We start from the raw sequence: 5,783 nt of genomic DNA on the forward strand, positions 1-5,783 counted from the left end.
TCACATACTATTATAGGCTAGAGGTATAGCGAATCCACAATCAGTTTTTATAATCAATAAATAGTGGCTTGTAGTAGCGTCCGGGATTTAGGCAGAATAAACTCACAATGGCCGCTCTTCTTGGAGATAGAGTGCCTGATTTGGGGTGCTGAGTCAGTGACTCTGCTCTTTGTATGAGCTTGTGCTATGAGATGATTCTACAGTGGATTGTAATGCACTGGGTTGAGTAGTCCCAGTCGCATTTAGGTGGGAATTTGAATTGGGCCTGGATCATAGTTTATAATCAATATATAGAATGAGCTTCCAGTGTCAAAGGAGAGTCGCTGCTCTTGGAAATGGAGGTGCTGATTTGGGTAGCTGAGTCAGTGGCTCTACTCCTCGGGTGTGTTGCTCCTGGAAACGGGTTGTGAATTGTTTCGAAATGTAGGGAGTTTCGGGGCTGTGCAGTCACATACTATTATAGGCTAGAGGTATAGCGAATCCACAATCAGTTTTTATAATCAATAAATAGTGGCTTGTATTAGCGTCCGGGATTTAGGCAGAATCAACTCACAATGGCCACTCTTCTTGGAGATAGAGGGCCCGATTTGGGTTGCTGAGTCAGTGACTCTGCTCTTTGTATGAGATTGTGATATGAGATGATTCTGCAGTGGATTGTAATGCACTGGGCTGAGTAGTCCCAGTCGCATTTAGGTGGGAATTTGAATTCGGTCTGGATCATAGTTTATAATCAATATATAGAATGAGTTCCAGTGTCATGGGAGAGTCGCTGCTCTTGGAAATGGAGGTGCTGATTTGGGTAGCTGAGTCAGTGGCTCTACTCCTCGGGTGTGTTGCTCCTGGAAGCGGGTTGTGAATTGTTTCGAAATGTAGGGAGTTTCGGGGATGTGTAGTCACATACTATTATAGGTTAGAGTTATAGCGAATCCACAATCAGTTTTTATAATCAATAAATAGTGGCTTGCATTAGTGTCCGGGATTTAGTGAGAATCAACTCACAATGGCCGCTCTTCTTGGAGATAGAGGGCCTGATTTGGGTTGCTGAGTCAGTGACTCTGCTCTTTGTATGAGGCTGTGCTATGAGATGATTCTGCAGTGGATTGTAAGGCACAGGGTTGAGTAGTCCCAGTCGCATTTAGATGGGAATTTGAATTGGGCCTGGATCAGAGTTTATAATCAATATATAGAATGAGCTTCCAGTGTCAAGGGAGAGTCGCTGCTCTTGGAAATGGAGGTGCTGATTTGGGTAGCTGAGTCAGTGGCTCTACTCCTCGGGTGTGTTGCTCCTGGAAGCGGGTTGTGAATTGTTTCGAAATGTAGGGAGTTTCGGGGCTGTGTAGTCACATACTATTATAGGTTAGAGGTATAGCTAATCCACAATCAGTTTTTATAATCAATAAATAGTGGCTTGTATTAGCGTCCGGGATTTAGGCAGAATCAACTTACAATGGCGGCTCTTCTTGGAGATAGAGTGCCTGATGTTGGTTACTGAGTCAGTGACTCTGCTCTTTGTATGAGATTGTGCTATGAGATGATTCTGCAGTGGATTGTAATGCACTGGGCTGAGTAGTCCCAGTCGCATTTAGGAGGGAAGTTGAATTGGGCCTGGATCATAGTTTATAGTCAATCAATAGATCGAGCTGGCAGTGTCAAGGCAGAGTCGCTGCTCTTGGAAATGGAGGTGCTGATTTGGGTAGCTGAGTCAGTGGCTCTACTCCTCGGGTGTGTTGCTCCTGGAAATGGGTTGTGAATTGTTTCGAAATGTAGGGAGTTTCGGGGCTGTGTAGTCACATACTATTATAGGTTAGAGGTATAGCAAATCCACAATCAGTTTTTATAATCAATAAATAGTGGCTTGTAGTAGCGTCCGGGATTTAGGCAGAATCAACTCACAATGGCTGCTCTTCTTAGAGATAGAGTGCCTGATTTGGGGTGCTGAGTCAGTGACTCTGCTCTTTGTATGAGCTTGTGCTATGAGATGATTCTACAGTGGATTGTAATGCACTGGGTTGAGTAGTCCCAGTCGCATTTAGGTGGGAATTTGCATTGGGCAGGGATCATAGTTTATAATCAATATATAGAATGAGCTTCCAGTGTCAAAGGAGAGTCGCTGCTCTTGGAAATGGAGGTGCTGATTTGGGTAGCTGAGTCAGTGGCTCTACTCCTCGGGTGTGTTGCTCCTGGAAGCGGGTTTTGAATTGTTTCAAAATGTAGGGAGTTTCGGGGCTGTGTAGTCACATACTATTATAGGTTAGAGGTATAGCGAATCCACAATCAGTTTTTATAATCAATAAATAGTGGCTTGTATTAGCGTCCGGGATTTAGGCAGAATCAACTTACAATGACCGCTCTTCTTGAAGATAGAGTGCCTGATTTGGGTTGCTGAGTCAGTGACTCTGCTCTTTGTATGAGACTGTGCTATGAGATGATTCTACAGTGGATTGTAATGCACTGGGTTGAGTAGTCCCAGTCGCATTTGGGTGGGAATTTGAATTGGGCCTGGATCATAGTTTATAATCTATATATAGAATGAGCTTCCAGTGTCAAAGGAGAGTCGCTGCTCTTGGAAATGGAGGTGCTGATTTGGGTAGCTGAGTCAGTGGCTCTACTCCTCGGGTCGGGTGCTCCTGGAAGCGGGTTGTGAATTGTTTCAAAATGTAGGGAGTTTCGGGGCTGTGTAGTCACATACTATTATAGGTTAGAGGTATAGCGAATCCACAATCAGTTTTTATAATCAATAAATAGTGGCTTGTATTAGCGTCCGGGATTTAGGCAGAATCAACTTACAATGACCGCTCTTCTTGGAGATAGAGTGCCTGATTTGGGTTGCTGAGTCAGTGACTCTGCTCTTTGTATGAGACTGTGCTATGAGATGATTCTGCAGTGGATTGTAATGCACTGGGCTGAGTAGTCCCAGTCGCATTTAGGAGGGAAGTTGAATTGGGCCTGGATCATAGTTTATAGTCAATCAATAGATCGAGCTTGCAGTGTCAAGGCAGAGTCGCTGCTCTTGGAAATGGAGGTGCTGATTTGGGTAGCTGAGTCAGTGGCTCTACTCCTCGGGTGTGTTGCTCCTGGAAGCGGGTTGTGAATTGTTTCAAAATGTAGGGAGTTTCGGGGCTGTGTAGTCACATACTATTATAGGTTAGAGGTATAGCGAATCCACAATCAGTTTTTATAATCAATAAATAGTGGCTTGTAGTAGCGTCCGGGATTTAGGCAGAATCAACTCACAATGGCTGCTCTTCTTAGAGATAGAGTGCCTGATTTGGGGTGCTGAGTCAGTGACTCTGCTCTTTGTATGAGCTTGTGCTATGAGATGATTCTACAGTGGATTGTAATGCACTGGGTTGAGTAGTCCCAGTCGCATTTAGGTGGGAATTTGCATTGGGCCTGGATCATAGTTTATAATCAATATATAGAATGAGCTTCCAGTGTCAAAGGAGAGTCGCTGCTCTTGGAAATGGAGGTGCTGATTTGGGTAGCTGAGTCAGTGGCTCTACTCCTCGGGCGTGTTGCTCCTGGAAGCGGGTTTTGAATTGTTTCAAAATGTAGGGAGTTTCGGGGCTGTGTAGTCACATACTATTATAGGTTAGAGGTATAGCAAATCCACAATCAGTTTTTATAATCAATAAATAGTGGCTTGTATTAGCGTCCGGGATTTAGGCAGAATCAACTTACAATGACCGCTCTTCTTGAAGATAGAGTGCCTGATTTGGGGTGCTGAGTCAGTGACACTGCTCTTTGTATGAGACTGTGCTATGAGATGATTCTACAGTGGATTGTAATGCACTGGGTTGAGTAGTCCCAGTCGCATTTAGGTGGGAATTTGAATTGGGCCTGGATCATAGTTTATAATCTATATATAGAATGAGCTTCCAGTGTCAAAGGAGAGTCGCTGCTCTTGGAAATGGAGGTGCTGATTTGGGTAGCTGAGTCAGTGGCTCTACTCCTCGGGTGTGTTGCTCCTGGAAGCGGGTTGTGAATTGTTTCAAAATGTAGGGAGTTTCGGGGCTGTGTAGTCACATACTATTATAGGTTAGAGGTATAGCGAATCCACAATCAGTTTTTATAATCAATAAATAGTGGCTTGTATTAGCGTCCGGGATTTAGGCAGAATCAACTTACAATGGCCGCTCTTCTTAGAGATAGAGTGCCTGATTTGGGGTGCTGAGTCAGTGACTCTGCTCTTTGTATGAGATTGTGCTATGAGATGATTCTGCAGTGGATTGTAATGCACTGGGCTGAGTAGTCCCAGTCGCATTTAGGTGGGAATTTGAATTGGGCCTGGATCATAGTTTATAGTCAATCAATAGATTGAGCTTCCAGTGTCAAGGCATAGTCGCTGCTCTTGGAAATGGAGGTGCTGATTTGGGTAGCTGAGTCAGTGGCTCTACTCCTGGGGTGTGATGCTGCTGGAAGCAGGCTGCAAAGTGTTTCGAAATGCAGGCATATTTGGGGCTCTGTAGTCTTATACTATTATAGGTTAGAGGTATAGCGAATCCACAATCAGTTTTTATAATCAATAAATAGTGGCTTGTATTAGCGTCCGGGATTTAGGCAGAATCAACTTACAATGGCCGCACTTCTTGGAGATAGAGTGCCTGATTTGAGGTGCTGAGTCAGTGACTCTGCTCTTTGTATGAGCTTGTGCTATGAGATGATTCTGCAGTGGATTGTAATGCACTGGGTTGAGTAGTCCCAGTCGCATTTAGGTGGGAATTTGAATTCGGTCTGGATCATAGTTTATAATCAATATATAGAATGAGTTCCAGTGTCATGGGAGAGTCGCTGCTCTTGGAAATGGAGGTGCTGTTTTGGGTAGCTGAGTCAGTGGCTCTACTCCTCGGGTGTGTTGCTCCTGGAAGCGGGTTGTGAATTGTTTCGAAATGTAGGGAGTTTCGGGGATGTGTAGTCACATACTATTATAGGTTAGAGTTATAGCGAATCCACAATCAGTTTTTATAATCAATAAATAGTGGCTTGCATTAGTGCCCGGGATTTAGTCAGAATCAACTCACAATGGCCGCTCTTCTTGGAGATAGAGGGCCTGATTTGGGGTGCTGAGTCAGTGACTCTGCTCTTTGTATGAGCTTGTGCTATGAGATGATTCTACAGTGGATTGTAATGCACTGGGTTGAGTAGTCCCAGTCGCATTTAGGTGGGAATTTGAATTGGGCCTGGATCATAGTTTATAATCAATATATAGAATGAGCTTCCAGTGTCAAGGGAGAGTCGCTGCTCTTGGAAATGGAGGTGCTGATTTGGGTAGCTGAGTCAGTGGCTCTACTCCTCGGGTGTGTTGCTCCTGGAAGCGGGTTGTGAATTGTTTCGAAATGGAGGGAGTTTCGGGGCTGTGTAGTCACATACTATTATAGGTTAGAGGTATAGCGAATCCACAATCAGTTTTTATATTCAATAAATAGTGGCTTGTATTAGCGTCCGGGATTTAGGCAGAATCCACTCACAATGGCCGCTCTTCTTGGAGATAGAGGGCCTGATTTGGGTTGCTGAGTCAGTGACTCTGCTCTTTGTATGAGGCTGTGCTATGAGATGATTCTGCAGTGGATTGTAAGGCACAGGGTTGAATAGTCCCAGTCGCATTTAGATGGGAATTTGAATTGGGCCTGGATCAGAGTTTATAATCAATATATAGAATGAGCTTCCAGTGTCAAGGGAGAGTCGCTGCTCTTGGAAATGGAGGTGCTGATTTGGGTAGCTGAGTCAGTGGCTCTACTCCTCGGGTGTGTTGCTCCTGGAAGCGGGTTGTGAATTGTTTCGAA

This window comes from Lissotriton helveticus, chromosome 8 (genome assembly GCF_964261635.1).
Source record: "Lissotriton helveticus chromosome 8, aLisHel1.1, whole genome shotgun sequence".
Lineage (NCBI taxonomy): Eukaryota > Metazoa > Chordata > Amphibia > Caudata > Salamandridae > Lissotriton > Lissotriton helveticus.